Here is a 27,234-nt window from a genome sequence, read left to right as displayed (position 1 = left end):
TATAAGGGGAAGAGAGAGAACGCTGGGCATCTCAAGTGAATTAAGGAAACAGGTACAGTGTAGGAATCAGTATGGGAGCAGCTTCAACAAAAGGGGATATTCCCGTCCCCGCTAAGGGAACGCCGGCGTATTATATGCAACAGAATTATGGCCCGCCCAGTTGTAAATTTCGGGAAAAAAATGATATTGGATCACCCGAGATGACCCCAAGAAGCAATTCCCATTGGAAGGCAGTTGGGATCTCGATAAATTAGTGCACTTAAGAGGAGCTCTAGAATCAAAAAGAGGCAAGGTAAAACAACCCCAGTGGGATGCCTATTATAATTGGTATTTAGAAGATTTAAGGAAAAGATAGAAATTTTGCGAAAATGCCACCAGCCCACTAAAGAGGGTATTGAGGTGTTGATGGACGCCAGTTTAGGAACAAACAAATGGAAACAAGTTAAGGACAAAAGTGAATGGCAGGAAGGACCTACCCCAGGGGCCGAGCTCACTAGCCTCTGGGATCGAATCCTAATGGCCATAAGGGACTGTTACCCCCAGGTTGTAGACTGGTTTAGAATTAATGCTACACAGCAGAAACCAGGCAAAGACGTGGGTGATTATGCTAAACAAGTACAAAAAGTGTTTTCAGAATGTTCAGGTTTAAAAGAGGGTGAAGGAGCACCTGCAATGGTTAATGTTATTGTAAACGCTTTGCAACCCAGTATGAAGAATATGTTTTGTACAACTTGTATTGGATGGGAAGCCAAACCCCTGGTTGAGGTAATGAGTGTGTTGCATCATTGCCAACACCAGAATCAGCATCAGCAGCAGAAACCCTTTAAAAAGACGAACGAGATGCTTATGTACGCAGGTCCAGTTGAACCTGCTCTGCACCCACCATTCAGTGGGCGCCAGCAAAGAGGCAGAGGGGGGTATAGAGGAAGGCAGAACAGAGATAATTTCAATTGAACAACCTATTTGGTCAGTCCCCACAACCCCAGCAGTGGCAGCAATGAGGATGCCACTTTCCGAACGAAACATCATCTCAATTGAATAACATCTTACCCTTAGATGACATAGACAGTGAGCGATGGCACTATGAGTTACATTGTACGGCATATTATGATAAGGAAGGCCATGACCAGGACTATGCACTAATGGCAGCCCCACAAGTGGGATCATTCTTTCTTTTGGAAACAGGAAACATTTATATGGGCCATGAAGGAATAGCCTTGCAAATTGACTTGCCAGCAAAAGCAAAGCTGCTATTCCATCATGCAGACGTATCGGCACCGCATTGCACCTTGTATGTTCGTCCCGGCCACTACGCAAAAAATTTGAGCCCGATGGTTAAGTGATTCTCGACTCAGAAACCCACGTACTCAAAGCTGACGCCCTATGGAAGAATCAATGCTTTTCCAGACTCCGAGGTGCGGATTGTCATTACTCGAAGGAGGATCCCCACAATGTTTGAGCGCCAACAACCGGGAGATGATTCCACCCTGAAAACAGCGGGACAACAGGAACAGGAATTACTTCAGCAAGTACCAACACGGCTGTGGACAAAGCACTCGAATGAGGTAGGACGAATTCTATCTGCCGAACCGTTTCGCGTTCAAGTTAACCCAGCCAAACCGTTGCCTCGGAAAGCGCAATACCCCTTAAGTCAGGTGGCGGAAAAGGGCATTCAGGAGATAGTAGCAGCCCTCCTCCAGCAAGGAGTTCTTGTCCTGGTCATGAGCCCCTGCAATACCCCTATCCTACCTGTAAAAAAACCCAGTAAGGAAGAATGGCAATTTGTCCAAGATCTGTGAGCTGTTAATGACTGTGTAATCCCAACCTTCCTGGTAGTGCCAACCCAGCCACCATTCGGAGCTGCACAGGCTGCGGAACTTTTTGCACTTACCAAGGCCTCCGTCTTAGCCCAAGGGAAATCAGTCAATACTGATTCGCGATATACTTTCGGGGTAGTTCATGATTTTGGTCCATTTTGGAAATTGAGAGATTTTATCACTGCCTCTGGAAATCCAGTCAAACATGGGTTACTTATCAGGAACTTGTTACAGGCTATTTTATTTCCCAAGGCTGTAGCTGTCATTAAGTGCGCTGCTCACACCAATCAAAAAGATGATGTTTCTAAAGGAAATGCAAAGGCAGATCAGGCGGCTAAGGCTGCAGCAGCCCGATCTGACCGGATGTTGGTCAACCAATGTGTTGCGGCCCATTCCAGTGCTCCCTCTAACCCTTTAACAATTGACCAAGTGTCCCGATTACAAAGCACTGCTGATGTTGAGGAAAAGAGGGGTTGGCTTGCAGCTGGCTGTTGCCAGAAGCCTGATAGTCTTTGGATCTCCCATGATGGCCACATGGTGGCTCCAAAGAACCTGCTCCCCTGGCTTGCACATGCATGTCATTCTTTCACACATGGTGCAAAAGGGGGGATGAATTATATTATGCACAAATCCTGGTATGCGCCTGGATTTGCTTCTATTGCTGAAAGCATTGCTACCAAATGTATGACTTGTCAAAAGTATAAAGCGGGAAAAACGTCTTGTGTTAAACCTGTTTCACAACCTCTACCATGGGGCCCCTTTGTACATATGCAAATGGACTTTATACAAATGCCCAAATGTATGGGACTACAATATGTGTTAGTAATAATGGACTTATTCTCTAGATGGGTAGAAGTGTTCCCCACCAGAAAAAACGATGCTACCACGGTAGCCAAATTACTTTTAAAAGAAGTTATCCCTACGTTTGGAATACCTGAACGGATTTCTAGTGACAATGAACCCCACTTTACAAGTCAAGTGGTCAAGGAAGTGACGAAAGGACTACAATGTAAGCAACACATGTCCTGCATCTACCACCCGCAATCAGCCGGAGCAGTAGAAAGACAAAATGGTATCTTTAAGAAAAAAATAGCAAAACTCTGTACAGAAACAGGATTAAAATGGCCGGAAGTACTTCCCCTAGCACTTATGCTAATGAGATCTAGCCCCAACAGAGTGACAGGGCTGTCCCACCATGAGATAATAATGGGCCGTCCTGTAAAATTGCCTATAAGCGCTCCCCTGACCATCAAAGAAATGAACATACACAGCATGAGTGAAAATATGTTAGCTTTCTGCATAACACTGTCTAAGACCTTGCAAAGTTTTCATTCTCAGGTAAAAGAAGTGCAGAAGGAAGCAACTGCTGAAGTCTGCCATACCTACGAGCCAGGGGACCACGTGTTTGTAAAGACCTTCCGTCGGAAGAATTGTCTGGAACCCCGTTGGGAGGGACCGTACCTGGTGCTTTTGACTACCTAAACGGCTTTAAAGCTTGAAGGGAAACCAAAGTGGATACACACCTCTCACTGCAAAAAGGCCCTTGCAACAGAAGGACGTACGGAACCCTGTGACAGTGTAACCAGTTCTGAAAGGAATAATCCAGAGTGCTAAAACCAAGAGACTTAAGCTATTGACTGCTTCAAAATATACAATACAAAGTAGAAACTGTCACACTAGAAAATGGCACCACAATGCTTTGCTAAAATTGTGGTTTTGATGTTTGCAGGAGCATGTATAGTAAAATGTAACCTAAAGGCGGGAGAGCCAAATTGCTCTCTAAACCAGGGGACTGGCCAAATGGAAACAGGCACCAATGGAAAGCAGGTATATGATCATTCAGAAGCAATAACATTCGTCAGAGGGAACCTAGGGTGTTACAACTGCGCATGCAAGTTTGTAAATTTAAAAACTAACCCATGCGGACCCTATAAGGATTATAAATATAAGATAAACTGCCAAATGGGGCCCCAGTTAGGAGAAGGATATGTTATGAATTGCGATGACCAGATACTGAGGTGGGCCACCTACTATGGCAATATAACTACCCCAGAACCAACAACCACTCTTGTGCCAGAGATGGTTAGCCATACTTAGATCACCACTGAACCTGCTGCCACTACAGTAACTACCCTGGGGCCTGCGGAGTGTCTCAGAAACTACACAGACATAGTGACCTTAAGTATGGGATTGGTGGCAATACCTGAAAGAGAAAGAGTAGTGATAATACCAGGGTACACTCATGTAAAGATAGTAGTAAATCTGACCAAGCTCAATATGCCAGAATGGTGCCCTGATAGACTAAGGAACTTGCATACTAAACTATTAAGAGAAGAAGTTAGCCAAACAGGATTAAAATTGAAGGTTGAAAAGGAGCAATTAGTAAGTGCCACAACCACAAACCCCACTCAAAAGCACCATGAGAAAAGAGGTATTCTAGAGGTAGCAGGAATAGGATATGCAGCAGGAACTGCCACGGTAAATACCTTAGTTATAGGTATGTTGCAAACAGAGATTGACAAACTAGTGGCCCGTATGAAACAGATAGTTCAGGAACAATATGATGTCCAAGGAGATAAAAGCAAAAAACTGCGGATGCTGGAAATCCAAAACAAAAACAAAAATACCTGGAAAAACTCAGCAAGTCTGGCAGCATCTGCAGAGAGGAACACAGTTAACGTTTCGAGTCCGAATGTTGAAGGGTCATTCGGACTCGAAACGTTAACTGTGTTCCTCTCCGCAGATGCTGCCAGACTTGCTGAGTTTTTCCAGGTATTTTTGTTTTTGTTTTTGATGTCCAAGGAGAATCAGCCCAGATGTGCAAGCAATTAACTGTCCTTATCCAGGAAGGGTTAAAACGCCTGAAGCCAGTAACAAATACAATAAATACCCTGATAGAGCGGGAGGAAGGTGAGGAAACGAACGAAACAAAGGATGCTGTATGCACCTTGTATGGGTCTTGGGTGCTGGCTCAGGTGGACAAAAATTTACTACAACGTAAACCCATCAGGTACCGGACTGGATAGGAGAAAGGGCTTTACAGAAATGGACAGGATCCCCCTTGAAGAATGTTAAGGATGTCTCCCTAGCAACTCTCATTCCTCACCACGCTAAGAATAATGCAAAGAGGGAAATAATAATTTTAGGAATGGTTTTGCATATACCAAAAACTAAGGATAATACATTAAGATCACGATTATATAGAGTTGAGAATACTTTCCCATGTACTAGTAACCCTCCAAGCATTGGATATAGTCATTTTAATCATCCTCGCGATTGTCTTAAAGAAAAAGATTAATGCCTGGACAGTAAACCGACTTAAGGAAGACTTGGTCTTGTTAGAGGTTAATACCCACCGGTCTGAATATGACAGACTGTAAGGATTGTCCTTTAAAGGACAAAAGGGGGGAAATGTGGAATAGAGCTTTAGTCAGCTAAAATGTCTAATGGGTTAAATTGTCTAAAAGTGATTATATTGCAGTAAGGAATGAGGTAAACTAATCGAGCAGTGTAAACTAATCAAGCAGTGTAAACTAATCGTGTGAAGTATTTTTGAAAAGTTTGTGGTTACAACTGCGTCCTGTTATGTGCTAGATGAAACATTGGTGCCCTGATTAAATCTGCTGGTGTGGTAATGTATGTAATCTTTATCTACATAGTTGTAGTTAAACTGTCTCCTGTCTTATTGTGAAATGTCCCATCTGCCTGTAATTGTATTACTGCAATCGCCCTATGTACGTGCTAGCCATGACATAACTGTGATTTCCTGACGTACGGACCTTGTATGGTATGAATTTCCTGTTATGAGCTGTATAAACGACGCTGGATTCTCTGTTCTGGGTGGTGTACTGACTAGGAACCACGTGTGGTGTCCTGAGCAGCCGACTCCCAAGCATGCTTGAATAAATATAGTTTTGTTTCTAACAAGTCAGTGTTCTCGTAGTTGTGTCGCGATTCGACAAAGGTGGAGAATTGAAATGGTGAGCCACTGGAAGCTTGGGGTCATGCTTACAGTCTGAGCATAAGTGTTCCACAAAGTGGTTATCCAGTCTGTATTTGGTCTCTCCAATGTAGAGGACCATCTGTGAGCAGTGAACGCAGTATACTAAATCAAAAGAAACTTCACCTGGAAAGTGTTTGGGGCCTTGTTTGGTGAGAAGAGAGGAGGTAAAAGAGCAGGTGTTACATCTGCTGTGCTTGCATGAAAAGTGTGCCATGGAAAGAGGACAGGGTGTTGGGGTGATAGAGTGGACCAGGGTGTCATAGAGGGAATGGTCCGTTTAGAATGTCGAGGGGTGGTGAAGATATCTTTGGTGGTACCATCATGGTGAATATGGTGGAAATGGCGGAGGATGATTTTTTTTTTTATTCATTCACGTTTCGCTGGCTGGACCAGCATTTATTGCCCATCCTTGGTTGCCCTCGAGAAGATGGTGGTGAGCTGCCTTCTTGAACTGCTGCAGCCCATGTGGTGTATGTACACCAACAGTGCTGTTTGAAGGTGAGTTCCAGGATTTTGACCCAGCGACAGTGAAGGAACGGCGATATATTTCCAAGTCAGGATGGTGAGCGACTGGGAGGGGGAATTCCAGGCGGTGGTGTTCCCATCTATCTGCTGCCCTTGTCCTTCTAGATGGTAGTGACCGTGGGTTTGGAAAGTGATGTCTAAAGAGCTTTGGTGAATTCCTGCAATGCATCTTGTAGATGGTACACACTGCTGTTACTGTGTGTCGATGGTGGAGGGAGTAAATGTTTGTGGATGTGGTGCCAATCAAGCAGGCTGCTTTGTCCTAGACGGTGTCAAGTTTCTTGAGTGTTGTGGGAGTTGCACTCATCCAGGCAAATGGGGAGTATTCCATTACACTCCTGACTTGTGCCTTGTAGATGGCGAGCAGGCTTTGGGGAATCAGGAGGTGAGTTACTCGTTGCAGGATTCCTAGCCTCTGATCTGCTCTTATAGCCACAGTGTTTATATGGCTAGCCCAGTTCAGTTTCTGGTCAATGGTAACCCCCAGAATGTTGATAGTGGGGGATTCAGTGATGCTGATGCCATAGAACATCAAGGGGCAATGGTTGGATTCTCTCTTGTTGGAGGTGGTCATTGCCTGACACTTGTGTGGCGCGAATTTTACTTGCCACTTGTCAGCCCAAGCCTGGATATTGCCCAGGTCTTGCTGCATTTGGACATGGGCTGCTTCAGTATCTGAGGAGTTGCGAATAGTGCTGAACATTGTGTAATCATCAGCGAACATCCCCACTTCTGACCTTATGATGGATTGAAAGTAATTGATGAAACAGCAGAAGATAGCTGGGCTGAGGACTCTACCCTGAAGAACTCCTGCAGTGATGTCCTGGAGCTGAGATGACTGACCTCCCACAACCACAACCATCTTCCTTTGTGCTAGGTATGAATACAACCAGTGGAGAGTTTTCCCCCTGATTCCCACTGACTTCAGTTTTGCTAGTGCTCCTTGATGCCACACTCGGTCAAATGCAGCCTTGATATCAAGAGCAGTCACTCTCCTCTCACCTCCTGAGTTCTGCTCTTTTGTCCATGTTTGAACCAAGGCTGTAAAGAGGTCAGGAGCTGAGTGGCCCTGGTGGAACCCAAACTGGGCATCAGTGAGCAGGTTATTGCTAAGTAAGTGCTGCTTGATAGCACTGTTGATGACCCCTTCCATCACTTTCCTGATGATCAAGAGTAGGCTGATGGGGTGACAATTGGCTGGGTTGGATTTGTCCTGCTTTTTGTGTACAGGACAATTTTCCACATAGCCAGGTAGATGCCAGTGTTGTAGTTGTATTGGAACAGCTTGGCTATGGACGCGGCAAGTTCTGGAGCACAAGTCTTCAGTACTATTGCTGGAATATTGTCAGGGCCCATAACCTTTGCAGTATCGAGTGCCTTCAGCCGTTTCTTGGGATCACATGGAGTGAATCTAATTGGCTGAAGACTGGCATCTGTGATGCTGGGGACCTCCAGAGGAGGCCGAGATAGATCAGCCACTCGGCACTTCTGGCTGAAGATTGTAGCAAATGCTTCAGCCTTATTGTTTGCACTGATGTGCTGGGCTCCCCATCATTAAGGATGGGGCTATTTGTGCAGCCTCCTCCTCCAGTGAGTTGTTTAATTGTCCACCACCATTCACAACTGGATGTGGCAGGACTGCAGAGCTTAGATCCTGTTGGTTGTGGAATCTCTTAGCTCTGTCTATCACTTGCTGCTTATGCTGTTTGGCATGCAAGTAGTCCTGTGTTATAGTTTCACCAGGTTGACACCTCATTTTTAGGTATGCCTGGTGCTGCTCCTGGCATGCCCTCCTGCACTCTTCATTGAACCAGGGTTGATCCCCTGGCTTCATGGCAATGGTAGACTGGGGGATATACCGGACCATGAGGTTACAGATTGTGTTTGAGTACAATTCTGCTGCTGCTGATGGCCCACAGCGCCTCATGGATGCTCAGTCTTGAGTTGCTAGATCTGTTCAAAATCTATCCCATTTAGTACTGTGGTAGTGCCACTCAGCACGATGGAGAGTATCCTCAATGTGAAGGTGAGACTTCATCACCACAATGACTGTGCGGCGGTCACTCCTACCAATACTATCATGGACAGATGCATCTGCGGCAGGCAAGTTGGTGAGGCTGAGGTCAAGTATGTTTTTCCCTCCTGTTGGTTCCCTCACCACCTGCCGCAGGCCCAGCCTAGCAACTATGTCCTTTAGGACTTGGCCAGCTCAGTCAGTAGTGGTGCTATCGAGCCACGCTTGGTGATGGACATTGAAGTCCCCCACCTAGAGTACATTCTGCACCCTTGCCACCCTCAGTGCTTCCTCCAAGTGGTGATCAACATGGAGGAGCACTGGTTCATCAGCTGAGGGGGGTTGGTAGTTGGTAATCAGCAGGAGGTTTCCTTTCCTATGTTTGGCCTGATGCCATGAGACTTCATGGGGTACGTAGTCCATGTTGAGGACCCAGGACAACTCCCTCCCGCCTGTATACCACTGTGTCGCCACCTCTGCTGGGCCTGTCCTGCCAGTGGGACAGGACATACCCAGGGATGGTAATGGTGGTGTCTGGGACATTATCTGTAAGTTATGATTCCGTGAGGATGATTATGTCAGGCTGTTGCTTGGCTAGCCTGTGAGACTAACTGTTGAATATGGAGGCTGATCAGGTGGAAGCTGAGGACAAGGGGAACCCTATTGTAGCTCTTGAATGGAGGGGAAGGGGTGGGAGCAGAAGTGCAGGAAATGGGTTGGATATGGCCAGGGCCATGTCAACCACAGTGGGGAGTGAATCTGCAGTTGAGGAAATGAGAGGACATATCAGGGGTGCTGGTATGGAAGGTTGTATCATCAGAACAGATGTGACGGAGACAGGGAAACTCGGAGATTGGAATAGCAGTCCTGACAACAGTTCCGATGAAGAGTCACATTGCACTTGAAACATTAACTCTGTTTTTCTCTCTCCACAGATGCTACCAGGCCAGCTGAGTTTTTCCAGCACTTTCTGTTTTTATTTCAGATCTCCAACATTCACAATCTTTTGCTTTGATTTGAGAATGAAATAGGGTCCTTACAGGCTTCAGGTTACAGGGAAGTGTAGCTGAGGTACCTCTGGGAGTCAGTGGGCTTATAATGAATGATTGTGGATAGCCTATCCCCAGAAACAGAGACGTTGAGGAAGAGAATTGAAGAGTTGCAGGTGGACCATGTGAAGGTGAGAGAAGGATAGAAATTGGAAGCAAAGTTGAAGAAGTTCAGGAGAAGAGCAGGAAGCAGCAACAATACAGTCATCAATGTGTCGGATAAAGAGATGGGGGAGGGAGGCCCAAATAGGACAGGAACAAGGCATGTTCCACATGCTCCACAAAAAGATGAGCATGGCTAGACCCAAGCGGGTACTCAACAACACCTTTTATTTGGAAGAAGTGAGGTGAGTTAAAAGAGAAGTTGTTCAATGAGAGAACAAGCTCAGCCAGGTGGAGAAGGGTGATAGTCAGCAGAAACTGTTTGGACCCCTGTTCAAGGAAGAAGCAGTGAGCCCTTAGGCCATCCTGGTGGGAATGGAGGTGTGGAGAGATTGAACGTCCATGGTGAAGAGGAGACGGTTAGGGCCATGAAATTGGAAACTATCACAGAACGCATCAGAAGAGTCACGGCTATGGGTGGGGAGGCTGGACGGGGGAGAAAAAAATAATCAAGATAGGAAGAAATCAATAGGGCAGGAGCAGGCTGAAATACGTCTACCAGGGTAGTTCAGCTTGTGGATCTTGGGAAGGAGGTAGACGTGGGCTGTTTGAGGTTTGGAGTCTATGAGGTTAGCTGTTGTGGAGGGAAGATGTCCAGAGGAGTTGAGGCCAGTGACAGTCCTGGCAACAAGAGCTTAATGTTCAGTGGTGGGGTCATGGTCCAGGGGGGTGTAAGAGGAAGTGTCAGGGAATTGGTGTTCAGTCTGTGCTTGGTAGAGGTTGGTACACCAGACAACAACAGCACCACTCTTGTCAACAGGGTTGATAACAATGTTAGTGTTGGACTGGAGAAAACAAAATTCAGCAAGTTCGGAGGGAGGCAGGTTAGAGTGAATGAGGGGAGCAGAGAAATTGAGTCGCTGATGTTATGCCAGCAGTTCTCAGTGAAAAGATCAAGTGAGGGTAAAAGGCCAGAGGTAGGGGTTGTAGTGAAGGAGAACACTGACCATCCCTAATTTGTTGGGGACCACGAGAGTAGGGCTCTTAATTGCTCTTTTTCCAGAAAGATCATCCGGGAGTCACACCATTCTTATATTTGGGTTCCCCACGCTCCCAAAGAACTATGGTGGTGAAATTCCACCCTTAGTGTTGTATGGTTTGGAGACATTTAATTCTGTCACCCTGAAACAATGAATTCTGAGTTTCTCTATCTCAATGCTCAGGAAGGTTGACATGCTACTTATTTTGAAGGCTTCCTGCTCTGCATTTGTTACCTCCAAAATCTGTGGGGACCCGCCTCCAGTCTTCTTCCTCTCACCTCTTGTGTTTTGTGTTCTTTGCTCCTGCAAATCCACGAGTGCTTGTAAGGCTCATCTGCATCCAACATACGCAGTGCATTTGTGAGGATGATCTTAACTCAGACACGTTACGAGTAGCACTGGCATGCATTTAAGGATGTGTGTTGGGAATTCTGAAAATTGTGATCACATTTCCATAAGGATTGGAGTGAATGGCAATAGTAGACAGAGGAAGGGGAAGGTGAGGAAGTGCATTGGAACAGAATGAGGGGCGCAGATGAGATGTGATGGGATATCCTTGACAAGACAAAGTGGGAATGTGCACTACAAGATCTACAGAATCTGCAACTTTGTTCAAGGGAAGGCCATTATCTAAGGCCTTTCAGCCATAGTACACCAAGGGGCTGGGAACTGTGTAGAACCCTTTGGGCTGTATGCCTGACATGTATATTGTAAATATCAAGAGTATTGCAATAATTGTACTGAGGCACCTCAGAGTGGAATATGCTGTATGGAGAAAAGTTGAACTCTATTGTACTTTCTGTAATATTCAATTTGAAATGTTTTGGAATGTCCTTATACAAATTTTATGAATAAAGTATATTTTTGGGGGAAAAAAACTGCAAAACAAAGAGGTAAGCCAAGAAATTACAAGACCAATAAGTCTTAGCTTGGTTGTGGATTAAGGTCTAGAATTCCAAATCCCAACTCTCCCTTCCTATGTCCAGCATTGCCACTCACCTGAATTCATAATTGAAGATGAAATTGAGAAATGGCAAATCAGGGACTGTCAACATGGGCAAGTGGGGCTTGATTAATTTGTTGAATGGGAATCAGAGTGTACGGATAAATGGATATGATGTCAATACACATTTTCAGAAACTATTTGGCAAGAAGTTACTTTCGGCAAAGACAAAGGGGAGATTTTAAACTGCAGGCAAAATGAGTGTAAAGTGGATGGGGCATTGGTGGCACCCACCCAAAACCAAGGAGAAGAGAGCTGAGCAATTTTCAGCTTCCAGCCTCAATTTAATTCAGCCAGGAAGCTGTGGCCACCAAATGGGCTTTCCACTGCAGTTTATCAGTTTTGAAAGGCTGAAAATCTTCTGATTTTTATCAATTTTGGCTGGAAGGTCAGACCTGTTGTAGGGGCAGAAAGTTTTTGTGGAGTAAAAAGGAGCATTCATGATTCTCCCGGACCCACAAAAATCTTAAAAGAAAACCCAAAAACTTATTCTTTTCCACCATAATTCTTTTTGAATTACTTAAAATGAAAAAAAAACACTTACATTTATATAGTACCTTTCAAGACCACAACATTCCAAAGTGCTCTACAGCCAATAAAGTACTTTTGAAGTGTAGTCACTGCTATAATATAGGAAACATGATGACCAATATGCATACAGCAAGCTCCCACAAACAGAAACTTGATAATGACTAGATAATCTGTTTATGTTATGTTGTCTGAGGGATAAATATTGGCCAGGATACTGGGGTTAACTCCCCTGCTCTTCTTCAAAATAGTGCCATGGGATCTTTCACATCCAACTGAAAGGGAAAATGTGGCCTTGGTTTAATGTCCCATCCAAAAGACACAACCCCTGACAATGCAACACTCCCTCATTACTACATTGGAGTGTCAGCCTTGTTTTTTGTGCTCAAGTCCTGGAATGGGACTTGTACCCACAACCTTCTGGATCAGTGTGTCACCAACGGAGCCATGACTAACACCTAAATAGCTAACGTCTGATATAACTGAGGTTAGCAGGTACAATGCACACTCTGCTTATTTGCACATCTTAACAGCTTCCTGTATGTTTTGGGCAGGAGTGTTGGGCACAAAATTTATCTGAAAAATTGATTGATCTGGACCTTGGGCATCAAAGGGATGATCAAGGTGTCCACCCAATTTTCCTCTATTGGTTCCCTGGTTTTTCTGGTGATAAATGGGTGACAGGCGGTTAATGATCACACCCATGGTTTTAAGGGGAATTTATGCATATGGATTGAAAGATAGCTAGGGACAATCCAGCAGAAAGGAGGGTAAATGGACAGTGAAAGGAACTAAAAATAAATTCCAGTTTTTTTAAGACTGAATGAACAGAGATCTCAGGGTGTAAGGTGCATAATTATTTTTTAAAGGTTCAAGTTAATGAAAGGTAAATGGGATTTGGGGTTTTACATAATTATATTAAATACAAAACCCAGGAACTGATGTTGAATTTGTACAAGATATCGCTTAGGGCACAGCTGGAGCCTTGTCTGCAGTTCTGCAGACCCTATTATAAGAAGGATATTAGATCTGTAGAAAAGCTACAGAAAAGATTCACTCGGATGGTATCAGGAACGAAAGGTTATAGTTACAAACAAAGACTCAAAAAACTGGCGTTTTCATTGGAAGAGAGCTGATTAATTGAGATGTAATAGAGGTTTTCAAAATTATGAAAGATTTTGAGAGGGTAAATAATGAAAGCTTATTCCCATTGATTGATGAATCAATAACAAGAGGGCTTGAAATCAAGATCATCACAAGAAGAATGAAGAGGGAAAATTTAAAAAGGGTTATTAGAATGTGAAAGTGTTCATGTGTGTGGAAATGTGGTGGTATTGGTTGTGATGCCCACTCCAGTCAATTAGCCCACCAATACTCAATATCAAAGCTCACACATGAATAATGACCACTTGGGTGAGAAACAGAGTGCCTAGTGCCTATGAAATCATACCCAGCAACAAGAAGAGTGGAGAATTGGAAAAAATAACACACATAACATTCTTAATGTGCATAATCACAAGGACAAAATGACAGCCCATATTAGAATAGTTTTAAACATAAAAATAAGCATTTATATCATGCTTTATCATGAAATATCCCAAAGAGTGCAGTCACTCTTATGCAGGCAAAAAGGCAATTATTTTCACACAGCAAGATTTCACATATTGCGATGAAATAAATTTTTTGGGAGGTTGCTGTTGCTTCAAAACATTACTGTCCAGGACAACTTGAGAACTCTCTTCTCTTCTTCAAAATAGTGCTGTGGAATTCTTAAGGTCCACCTGAAGAGAAAAGATCAACATTCATTTGATCCCTATCTCTGAAACCTCCGCCATCCCTAAAACCTTCCGAGATTTCCATACTCCTCCAATTCTCACCTTTTGCACATCCCCAATGTTAATCACTCTGCCATTGGTGGCTGAGCCTTCAGCTGTCTGGGCCCTAAACTCTGGAAATCTCTGACTAAACCTTTCTACTTCTCCTCAAAACCTACTTCTCATCTGTCCTGATATTTCCTTATGTGGTTCGGTGTCAAATTTGTTTGATAATGCTCCTGCAAACACCTTGAGATGTTTTCCTGTGCTAAAATTTCTATATAAATGCAAATTTTTAAAATTCTTTCATGGGATGTCAACGTCGCTCAATAGGCCAACATTTGTTGCTCATAAACGTAAGTTGTTGCTAAGGTCTAGTCTGAGGGATGGTGCCTCCAACAATGCAGTGCTGCATTACACTGCAGTCTCATCCAAGGTTATGGAGTGGGGTTTGAACCTATGACCTTCTGACAGGTGTGACAACTGAGCCAAACTGCCAAATGAAAATGTAAACAAATTTTACATTACAAAAAGAGATCATTACTAAGTAGTAATCAACCAGGCATGAGGAGCTGCTACAAAAGAACCTGTCTTATTTAGCTGAATGTCTGAAATCATTGTGACTTTTTAAATTACTCTCAGTTACAACAAAATGGTCATTAAGAAGATGCTCCAAGCAATATAATACGAGCATTTGACTTCTGAGATATTTAGAATATCATTTTTATTCAAGATTCTGCAAGTCAGTTACGATAATTTTTCTCCAACTTACTATTTCTCCAACTTGAAAAATTGCAAGTATTTTTCCGGGTCGCTCTTCAGGAAAATAATCCCTGCAATACATATATATTCTATATATATGTCGGCTCTCGTCCTTCTACTCTCGCAAATACTAAAGAAAATTAAAATAGTCCCCGTACTCAATCACAAAACAAAGTTCGGAATTCGTCTCGCCATTCCTTCAAAGCCTCTTAAGAATCTATTTCTTTGATGTCTCCTTTGGTCCTCCCTCCTTAATCCTTCCATCTCTTACTCAAAGTCTCTTTGACCCCTTGTGAAGCCCTCTGAAGAATTGTTATATGCAATGAGCCCTGTAGAAACATTGACTTGCATTGAAGGTTTTCGGTGTGTTAATGTGAATTGAAAGAGTTGCTCCCCTTTGAAAAAAATCTGACACTGGCCAATAAGAATTACAAAAGTCGATTAGAGAGAGAAGAAAGATGATTTGGTGGCTTTTATTTTGAAGCCGTTGTTTCTGATGTAACTCCAAAATATGTAATTGACAGGGATAATGTAGGCTTTGTGCACATTCCCTCCTCTCAGTTGCTCCTCCCCTTATCTCAACCTTCAGGTATAAAAAGCCTGAGGAAAGGTTGCTCTATGTCACATCACCAGGAAGCAAGTGAGGAGGTGAGACATCAACACCGGCTACTCCAGTAGCGATTCCCTCACAAAAAAAAAATCCTCGTGCCAGGACATTTCCAGCAACCTTTTGTTTCAAATAGAGTAGATTTTTCTAAATTAATAAAGTCATGACACAACCTACCCTGACAGCGATAAAGGTTCACTCCGATCATCCCGCTGATTGGTGTTTCAACTCCGTTCCGGTTTCTGATAGGCTGAGAGTATTGTCACTCAGTTCAGTTCCCGCCCCACTCCATAGTTAGGTTGACCCGTGAGCAGCCTTCCAGTTCTTGCCTGAGGTATTCCTCATTTTAAAACGTTTTAAATTCAAGGACTGCTTCAGGTAAGAATATATTTATGTATTTTTCAATTTGATTTTTTGTATTTTAATATAAATTCTAATGAGAGTGTTATTGTATACAATGTCCACAGACAGTCTTAATGGCAAGGTGATTATGTCTATACAAACATTATTTATTTTATGTATTAGTTTTAATATTCGATTCTCATTCAGACGTTTCAAAACTGGCGTAGATAAATTATATGAACTTTTTAAACTCATTGCATGTATTTAATGCGGACGGTTCTGCAAACAAGCATTAAATTGTTTCAACAAACTAGAAAATTGCTGTAAAAACACAATGCTGGAAATGGTCAGGTCAGGCAGCTTCAGAGAGCGAAAGTTTCAGGTCGGCGTTTGGAAGAGTTTTTTAAAACTGCCATTTTAACATTCTTCGGGTGAAGAAAAAGCAATTATTCTTGGTTGTAATTCATTACAAGATGAAATTTCGATTCAAATTAATCCAAATCTGTTTCAATTTTTGTTAGCACTAAATTCCGACTTATTATCACTGAATTATCCCAAAAACTGAATTAAACGATGTTAAGGAAAATAAATTTGCACAATCAGTGGCAAAGTTAATGGGGGGGGGGGGGGCCTCAAGATTCAAACACATGCCTATTTTATATTCATTCATGGGATGTGGGCTTCGCTGGCTGGGCCAGCATTTATTGCCCATCCCTAGTTGCCCTTGAGAAGATGGTGCTGAGCTGCCTTCGTGAACCGCTGCAGTCCATGTGGTGTGGGTCCACCCAGGGTGCTGTTGGGAGGGTGTTCCAACATTTTGACCCTATTGAACATTGTCTGAAATGATTGGGAGGAATTCTTTGCCTTTTAGTTGACAAAAAGTCGACCTCGGTATATAATTTAAGGGAGTTATTATTGTAGGCAGGGAGAAGGGGGAGATTTGTCATAGAGATGTCCCACTGTTGATTGTAATGTGTTGTTGAAAATTACTTAAACAAGGTACAGATCAAAAAGCAAGCTGCAGATCTAAGAGAAGGTGCGGGAAATAAAGCATCCTGGAAAAGGCAGGTTCACGCTTCGGGTGCCGACCTTGAGACCGAAAGTTCTCATGAGAACGATGTCTACCTTGAGAGGCTTCCGACCTGAAACAAAAACAAAAAAAATGCTGGGAAAACTCAGCAAGTCTGACAGCATCTGTGGAAAGGAAGACAGAGTTAACGTTTCGAGTCCGTATGACTCTTCATCAGAGCTGAAGAAGACCTGTGCCGCTAGTTTTAAGATGAGGGAAAGCTGTCAAGTAAATCCTATCCTTAATTCCACAGTAGGTAGTAACCGAGTTACATACTCTGAAACTACTTCACTAAAAGCTAATTATAATATGTCAGGTAAGAATCCAGGGCAGATCTTCTGAACATTGAGCTAATAAATTTGCTTTCGAATTCAATTTCCGAGAACTAGAAATACTTTTAAGTAAAAGTATTTTACTTAAATCAACGTATAAATCAACGAGAACTAAGCGGTCTTAAATACCAGGTCTGTATTCTCTAAATTTGCATTAGAGTTGCACTTTTTCTACCGCCTTTTCTACCATGTCTCGTCGAATTTTATCATTCATTTTATTTCCTTAGTAAATCCCAGAAATGTTAGAACTAATTGAAAAGTTTAGTATTTTATAGCTAAATGCTGTTTTGAAATTAAATGTTTACATCATAATTTACCATGCGAAGGAAGAGGAGAGATTCACCTTGTCTGCTATTTAACATGCTTCCCTACTGGTGTTTCTCTGAGGTCATGAGCGTTGTGTGGGGGTTCCGGAGTTAAATGAATTGATGGGGAAATTCCACTGTTAATAAGGCCGCTTAACAAACAGATCGACCGAGTGGAGGTAATTACTCAAATCTGGCGTGAAATTTGCGCCAGAAGAAAATATTTCCACCATAAAAATCTCATGATCATCTGCCGAGTATTTAAGCTCAAACCACGTTGTTGTTTTAAACATTATTTTACCATCTTTTACTCCTATTTAAGCCCCACTAGTGAATTATCTGTAGAAACGGTTTTCCATGTTTTTGTTCCATCTCCAGTTTTCTCCTCTCTCTTCCCGGGTGTTTTAGAATTTTTTTTTTCAGAAGGTACCTTATTTTCTCTACACATCCTGTAACAATGCGTTGGGATGATGGATGCATTAAAATAAATAAAACACCCTTTAACAATCAGCTCACTAATTGCATCTCCGATTTGTTTCAATGACACAGGCTGCCTGTGTGAAATGGAAAACTCGGTGCTGATAGTGTCTGTCATCCTAAAGGCTTTCAGCAGGTAAGCGAACATTCGGCACCCGAACCTGCTGTTTTCTGAAGCATGGCCCGTGAACCCAGTTCTGTTTATGGAATGACAGTGGCATTGGCGAAGGGAATCCGCCAGCAAAGGTGCGATAGCTGATTTCAGAAGCAGCACTCTGGACATTCATTGTATGAAGCGCTTTGAGGCTTCAGATAATACATGACACGATATAAACAATGGTATTAATTAGACCTAGACTTGCAGCAATTATTTTGGGAGAGAGAAGCTGCATTTTGTGAACGTTCTCTTTACTCTTATTTAAGCCCCACTAGTGAATTCTCTGCCTCCAGATCGAATGTCATCCGAGCCTCAACAAAGTCCGGCAACCAAACGGTTAATTTCACGCTCAGCGGGGAGGCTGCATTTACTGGGGTTGTGGGTAACAAGAGTTGGTGTTACAGAGCAGTGAGATCCATCGCTGACCAAACTCCCAGTGCATGAGGTCCCTGCTGGGTGTTCGTGGTGGTGCTGGGGTGCTTGTCATTTTTGAATCCATTTAATAGGGTTTTAAAAAAAAAATCAATATCATATTCACATAAGGATGGAATTTTGGTGTATTTGACCTTCAAGTCACTTGTTCTAAAATTTGAGTATGCAATTAGTGACTAAATTTCAAACCATGTTCAATACAGATGTAAAACTCTCGATATACAGATCAGCATCTAGAGATGGTTCATCCGTTCTTGAAGGAGTCTCACCCGCAATTGAGCCTTTTTCGCGTTTAGCTGCGGTTGGACGACTGTTTATTTTCAGCATTTTATATTTTTCTTTCAGATTTATGGCCCTTGCATTGTCATTTTTTTTATCAACACTGATTTTCATCGCCATTAAATATACACATTGAGGCAATTATCAAGGCAAAGTTATGTACTTTAATTGAATGTAAATGCTGTGATGTTTCTTATATATAAATATATAAGCCCAATAAAACCTGAATTAGGAAACATTGGCCGTTTTACATGAGTTGGAAAAGAATCTAGGGTATTTTTAAATAAAAAAAATATTTAATAGGGAGAACTCTGCTTTTTAATTTTTTAGTCAACAGATGACAACTATGTTTGCATTGTAAGCATTAAACGAAAATACAATGTTTAAAATTCTTGCCTCATAATTTTAGGTTTGTTTGATAGCTGTGAGCGTTTTATCTGACCCTTTGGAACACAGGTTTGTGTGAAATAAAAACTTCAGAAATTAATTGGTATTGTATAATGTAGCAAATAGCAAATCGGAGAGGGTCTTGCTTGGAGGGGACATAAAGGAGCAGGTGTTTGGAGAGATTGCCGCATTCTGAAGCTCAGCTGTGTGGTTTTTAAAAAAGCTATTTGCAGTTTTATTGCAGAATTTATAACGGCGAAGAAAATGGACCCAAACTGTAAAATCAGCAATCGGTACAAGTGACTTGCAATCTTTTCACTCAACGCTGCTTTTTGCAATTTGATTCCAGCCTGCGTCTTAAGTTTCCCAAATCATTTGGTTTTTGACTGCTGAATAACCCAGTTTACTCTGTCTCTGTCCTCTGGGGGAGGATTCTAAAGGCGGGTTTTAGCATTAACAATTTAATCCCTGCTAAGGGGTCCTTTTCAAAACCTGTCTTTGTGATTCTACCCCCCTCCTCCCTATACTAATTTTCCTGCTGTTTTAGATTCAGTTGCAAGGTTAATAATTAATTCGTTTAAGCACCATTTTTAATTATGAAAAACACTATTCGTTAGTGTTCGCAGTGTAGTGCAAGCGTCATTTTAATCGCTGAGGGATCACTGATGGTTTGTAGCAAACGATTGCTAAGATCCCAAAGCAGGTATATTGCAAATTGGACAGTTCAATCTGGAGTGTGTATTTAAAAAGAAAACCCATCGTAATGCTAGGTTATCATTGGGGACGATAATAAAAAGGTAAATTGTTTAAGTCTGGAATAGAAATAAAAACGTAATGTACGACAGGCCTGCCGCATCTAGGTAAACATATCAAGTGAGATCAGCAGCAGGCACGTTTTTTTGACGGGGGTCTGCCCATGTTCAAAATACTCTTGAACCTCTGAAACATCAGCACAAATATTGTAATCCTGCCCAAACTGCGCCTTGGACCTGTGGACCTGCAGTTTTCTCACTTTCAGTTCTGTTTGCTGTGATCTTCCGATCGTTCGGTAGCAGCTTTTACCTTTTGCTTCTTTCGATATGAATTAATTATCTATCCGTTTCGACCATCCGTAAGTACTTAGCTGCTTAACTTGTCTTTCTTCCCTCCAGGAGTTTTTTGCCTTTGGTCTTGCTTCATTAATTCTTGTGTTCAGATAATTTGAAAAATGAACTGAAAGAGATGTTGGAAAACGTTTCTAAATGAATTAAAATGTTCTGTAATTAGCAAGTTTAAAATCTGTTAAGGAAGGGCATTTGCTACCAATACTTAGTGAACCTGAATTCAAACTTAAACCTTGAAGCATAAAGCATCAAAATAAAAAGCAAAAGCAAACTTATACAGCTTGTAGGTTAGGGTGCAGTTAGCATATTTCATCCAGTGTTGGTGCCTTACTTTAAGAAAGTTGTTAGGGGAATTAAGAGGATGCAGAAAGGATTTACCAAGGCCAGTGCTGAGAGGTTTTACTTATGAAGTGAGACTAGAGACACTGGAGCTCTTCATTAGAACAAGCCAGGTAAGGAGGGGATCTAATAGAAATGCTCAGTCTTGAAGTCTTTAATGAGGCATGTCAGGGAAAACACTCAAATTGAGTTGGTGAGCAGAAATAATAAATGACGTTGAAAGAGTTGTTCAGATATTGAATATTTTACTAGAAACAATGGTTAAAGCAGAATCATAATAGCTTTTAAAAGAAAAGTGGGCGCAGGTGTTGAGGAAGAATTTTTAAAGAATCTGGGGAAAGGCCAGGGTAATAGGACTAAGCAGAGTTTTTCCAGCTAACACTGGCCTCTCCAGTACTGTAAAATTCTAAACTCTACCAGCTCCCCGATGCAAGCCTTTCTTTGGGTCAGACTAAAATAGCAGATGGATGATATTAGTCTGATCTTGTAGTTCCTCTCCTACTATGCAAGATTTAATATTGGAACAGTACATCACTTGATTAAAACCTGTCTCATGATGGTCTAAGCCCAGCTCTCATTGCCTATTAGTGAGTGAACAATCATTGCTTGGTGAATTTTGTTTTTGGCCAGATCTTATAGTGACGGAACCACAGGTTGAACAGATTCAATTTAGTAGGATTTTTTGATGTAAAATTTTAAGAAACTTTCAAATGGAGCACATTCAAAACTTTCAAGTGGAGCAGAATCCAAAAAGCTTTCCAGAGGGCAGAGCCTCCCCCAAGGCTATTGCCTGGGGAAAGTTTTAATAAGACTATATAACAGCAATTGTATCAATTCAAACTTGAGACCACAGGGAATTTTAACTTAAGGGGTGAACTGGTATCAGCCACTAATTTTCCTTTTTACTTGAGTGAACAGAAAGCAAAGTTGGACAAACTAATAACAGACAGTTCATTTGCTGCCTATTCTGCAGCCTGGCAAAGTTGCATTTCACCCAGTGCCACTTTTAAATTTGCTGAAGATAAGGAAAAATAATCTACAGAATCACAGAATTTTAATGGCACAGAAGGACGCCATTCGGCCCATCGTGTCTGCGCTGGTGCTCCAAATGAGCGTTATGAGCTGCCTTTGCCCCGTACCTTGCACATTGTTTCTATTCAAATAATCACCTAATGCCCTCTTGAATGCCTCGATTGAACCCGCCTCCACCACACTTCCAGGCAGCGCATTCCAGAATCGAGCCACTCGTTGTGTGAAAAAGTCTTTTTCCTCACGTCACATTTGCTTCTTTTGCAAATCACTTTAAATCTGTGACCTCTCATTCTTGATACTTTTATGAGTGGGAATAGCCTCTCCCTATCTGCCCTGTCCAGCCCCCTCATGATTTTGAACATCTCTATCAAATCTCATCTTAGTCTTCTTCACTCCAAGGAGAACGGTCCCAACCTCTCTAATCTATCTTGATAACTGAAGTTTCTCATTCCTGGAACCAATCTTATAAACCTCTTCTCAACCGTCTCCAATGTGTTCACATCCTTCCTATAATGTGGCGCCCAGAACTGTACACAATACTCCAGCTGAGTTCTAACGAGTGTTTTATATAAATTCAGCATAACCTCCTTGCTTTTGTGCTCCATGCCCCTATTAACAAAGCCTGGGATACTATGTGCTTTATTAACTGCTTCTTCACCTGCCCTGCCACCTGCAATGATCTATGCATACATTGGCCCAGGTCTTTCTGCTCCTGTACCCCCTTTAAAATTTCACCCCTTATTTTATATTGTCTGTCCATGTTCTTCCTACCAAAATGCATCACCTCACACTTCTCTGCATCAAACTTTATCTGTCACCTATCTGCCCACCCCACCAACTTGCCTATGTCCTTTTGAAGTTCTACACTGTCCTCCTCACAGTTTACAACACTCCCAAGCTTTGTATCATCTGCAAACTTTGAAATTGTCCCCTGCACACCAAGATCTAGATCATTAATATATATCAGGAAAAGCATGGATTCCAATATCAATCCCCGGGGAACTCCACCACAAACCTTCCTCCAGCCCAAAAAATATCCATTGACCATTACTCCCTGCTTCCTATTTTTCAGCCAATTTTGTATCCATGTTGCCACAGTCCCTTTTATTCCATGAGCAATAACTTTTCTCACAAGTTTATTGTGTGGCACTGTATCAAATGCCTTTTGAATCTCCATGTACGCCACGTCAACAGCATTACCCACCCTGACCTTTCCAGTTACCTGTTCAAAAAACTGCAGCAAGTTAGTTATACATGATTTCCCCTTTAGAAATCCATGCTGGCTGTTCCTTATCAACCCATATTTTTCCATGTGACTACTAATTCTATCCCAAATAATTGTTTCTAGAGTCTTGCCCACCACTGAAGTTAAACTTACTGGTCTGTAATTGCTGGGCTTATCCTTACAACCTTTTTTGTAATGTTTGCAATTCTCCAGTCCCCTGGCACCTGCCCTGAGTCTAGGGAAGACTGGAAAATTATGGCCAGTGCCCCTGCAATTTCTACTCTCACTTACTTCAATAGCCTTGGATGCATCTCATCCGGTCCCGGTGCCTTGTCAACTTTAAGTAGCGACAGTCTATTCAAAGCTTCCTCCTTATTAATTTTGAACCCTTCTAATGACAGAGTTTCCTCATCTGTCACCATGGCCTGGGTAGCATCTACCTCCTTGGTAAAGACGGATACAAGTATTCATTTAATACTTCAGCCATTGCCCCTTCGTCCATGTGTAAATTCCCTTTTAGGTCCCGAATCATCCCTATTCCTCCTTTAACCGCCCTTTTACTATTTATTTGCCTATAGAAGACTTTAGGATTCCACTTTGCGTTGGCTGTCAGTCTTCTCATAATCCCTCATCGCTTGTCTAATATGCTTTTTCACCTCCCCTCGGAACCTTCGGTATTCCTCTTGATTCTCAATTGTATTTTCTACCTAACACCTGTCATAGCACAATTTTTCTTTTTTATCTTAATTCTTATCTCCTTTTTCGGCCAGGGAGCTCTGGATGAAAAAGGAGATAGGCCAAGGCAAAATGAGTAAAGGTGCCATTCTCTCCCAAGAGTGACCTGCCATTATCTGGAATTTTCTTTCTGCATTTGCTGCTTTTGTACTGTAAGTTCTTTGAGTCTGAACATGTCCTGCCATAAAACCAATTTTTAAATATTCTTTTATGTGCTGTTGTTGCTGCTGGCAGGCTAACATTATTACCCTTAAAGATAGTGGTGAACTGTCAATGTGTCTAGTGTCAACCGTATCTAGTGTACAAGCTAAATTTTACCAAAGGTAATTAGTGTCATTAAATTAATCAAAATTTCTTGTTTATAATTAGCTGTGATGTTTCTGAAAGATTTTCTTTCATGACTTTTCCTGTGTTTTAATTTTGTAATCATCAAATCTAATGTACACATTTAACGCTTCCAACAGTGAGATTCTGGATTAGTTTGGAGATTAATGTGCAATTTGTATTATGCAAAAGAAGCAAGAGTACTATTAGATATTCTCTGGCATTCATATTTATACTTGATTCCAATTATAAAGTTCAGTGTTTATTGCTGTATGAAAACAGATTCGCAATATCCTTTAGCGTCTCTCCTTTTAGACAACCTCCCCTTGTAAGGATAGCATAGTAAAGAACCTTAATAGATAGCAGAGCTGTCGGCACTGTCCCAGTCTAAAAGAGTTACTTGTGCAACAAAATCATTGTAAATACAGTCTTGAATGTATTTCCAATGATACTATACCTTCTCAAGGCCTTGCTAATGATGCCCACATTCCATGAAAGAATTAAAAAACACAGACTATTCCCTCCTCAATCTTCCACTAGCTTGACCTCATTCCCACAATCCTGTTCCTAATTCTGCACTAAGTTCCTGCCCCTCTTCAGTCCTGTCCTTGCTACCTCCATTGACCATTAGTTCCCCAGTGCCTCAAATTTAAAACGTTCGTCTTGTGTTTAAGATGCTCTCTTGCTCATTACACGCCTCAAGACACCACATCAGCTGGTGAAACATTACTACTGGTTATAAAACAACTGGTATCTGTTTGAATTCAAGTGTGGTTTACACAGATCATAAATTATCAACCTTTGAAATTCATAGTTGACAGGAAGAAAATATTGTATGTTAGACCTGCAGGACTGAGGCTCAAAGATTTCCTCTGCTCAAACAAGTAACAAAGCCATAAAAATACTCTGCAACAGCTCTATAATTCCATTAGTGAGTAGGGAAAGTTTGCCCTTGTGTATTTCCTTCATGAAAGAAGTCAAAAATCGTTCTGTGGTGGGGGCAATGAGAAATTTTGAATTTAATGCATTTGGTGACTATTTTAATTGGCTAAATGCAATCACTTGTAGCAAGAAAAGTAGTTCCTTTCTTTTGGATTTTCTTTGACCAAGCCTTGCTTCTACTATTGGCTGAGCAGAAAATTCTTCCAACTCACTATTTGGAAGACAGAAGCCATTGTCTTTGGTTCACAACACAACAGATACTGTAGCTACTGATTTCATCTCTCTCGCTGGCCATAGGCTGAACCACACTGTTCATGACCTGTTGTGCTTCTTGACTGAGATAAGCTTCTGACAAGGTATTCTTGCTCCATTGCCACTTCTACACCAGAAACCTCACTATCTCTGCCCCTGCCTCAGCTCATCTGCTACTGACATCCTTATCCCGAGACTTGACTATTCTAATGCTGTCCTCTAAGGGCTCCCATCATTAGTTTAAGTTTACCCAAACCCTGCTGCCAGTTCTCTCAATCCCATTGCCCCTTTGCTTGCTGCCAAACTGGGAAACGATGTACATCAATATCTGTTTTTTAATTCTCATTCTTGTTTTTAATCCCACCATGCCTGTCTCTGACCTCCTCCAACCCTCAGGTGTCTGCGCTCCTCCAATTCTGGCCCCTTCGCACGTCACCAATTTTTAACCTTTCCTTCACTAGCAGCAGTGCCTTCAGCTGCTTACACCTAAGTATTGGGATTTCTCTCTGTCCCCCTATATGTCTTTGGACATAGTCTTAAAACCTACCTCTTTAACTAACTTTTGGTCACCTGAACTAATAACATCTTGCATTGCTTGGTGTCAATTAATAAATTATTCCTTCCCCTCCTTCTCACCTGCCTGTAACTTTTGACACAGTTAATCACAACATTCCCCTCTGTCATTCAGCAGGAAGGAACTGTCCTTGCACTGTTCCATTCTTATCTACCCAGTCCTAGCTAGAGAATCCACCTTCAATGGCTTCCTCTTCCCATACCCAAAGTTAGCTTGGTCTCCCAAGGATCTATCCTCAGTTAACTCCTACTTCTCATCTATATGCTGCCCCTCAGTGACATTATCTGAAAATAAAGCATCAATTTCCATGTATGCTGAGGACACCCAGCTCTACCTCTCTCAAACTCTGCATTATTGCTAAATTGTCAGGCACCTTTTCACATTCAGTACTGGATGAGCAGAAGTTTCCTCCAAGTATTGGGAAGACCAAAGTTATTGTCTTTAGTCTCTGACACAAACTTCATTCCCCAGCACTAACTCCCATGCCCCACCCTGGCTATTGTTTAAGGCTGAATCAGACATCATATGATGAGATGAGCTTCTGATCACACCCACACCACCACTAAGACAACCTATTTCTTCCTCCGTAACATTGTCCAATTCCACTCCTGCCTCCTGCCTCAGCTCATCATTGAAACCCTTAATCCATGACTTTTGCCTCTAGACTTGACTATTCCAACATGCTCCTGGTCACTCTCTTGAATTATACCTTCCATATGCTTGAGGCCATACAAAACTTCCTCAACTTGCACCAAGTCCCATTCACCCATCAGCCTTGTGCTCACTGATCTACATTAGCTCCTGGTTATAATGCTGTATTTTAAAATTATCATCATTTTAAATGCCTCCATGGCCTTGACTATCTCTATCTATGACCTCCAACAGCTCTAGCCCCCACACCTGTGTTCCTCCATTCTGGTCTTCTGTGCATCTCCACTACAACATTGTTGGCTGTGCCTTCAGCTGCCAAGGCCCTAAGCTCTGGAATTTCCTCCATAACCCTTTCAACCTCTACCCCTCTTTCCTTCTTTAAGACACACCTTTAACCTACCCCTTTGGCCAAGCTTTTGATCATTTTTCCTTAATATTGGAATTAAATTGTTTGATAACAATCCCGTGAAGCACCTTGTCACATTTTACTAGTTAGCATGCAATGTAAAAGGAAGCTGTTGTATTTAAATGGTTGATTTTTAATTGAATGTGTACCTAAAGAATTTTACAGTTGAGTTTATTTGTAATTTGAGCAATACATGAACACAATAGTAATAGTGTACAATATCTATAGGATGTGCGGGGCATAAAACCATAGTGAATTAGTATTTTCAGCACTGCTGTTTATACCAAAGATGCAGAGATTTGAAAGTTTTGATTTTATAATGGAAGAACCATATGTTCTAGAGTTGGATAGTTTGCTATGATGTTGCAGGTGCAGCTCTGTGGAGTTGGATGCTGTCCTCTGTTCAATAGACTGACGTCTTTATTTTACCTTGAGAGGGGCAAGACCATTATTTTTACGGACTTGTATTCCTGTTTCTCCAGGCTTGTCTTACCCAATTCAACTGTCTATCAAACAAATTCCCCATTGGAATGACACATTTTGTAAGCAAGATAGACCTTTAGGTATTCCATGTAACTCGCCTCCATGCTGAGTTCACACCAGAACT

Source organism: Cetorhinus maximus, chromosome 13 (assembly GCF_964194155.1).
Source record: "Cetorhinus maximus chromosome 13, sCetMax3.hap1.1, whole genome shotgun sequence".
Classification (NCBI taxonomy): domain Eukaryota; kingdom Metazoa; phylum Chordata; class Chondrichthyes; order Lamniformes; family Cetorhinidae; genus Cetorhinus; species Cetorhinus maximus.
The sequence above is the reverse complement of the archived record's forward strand: the minus strand, read 5'-3'. Positions refer to the sequence as shown.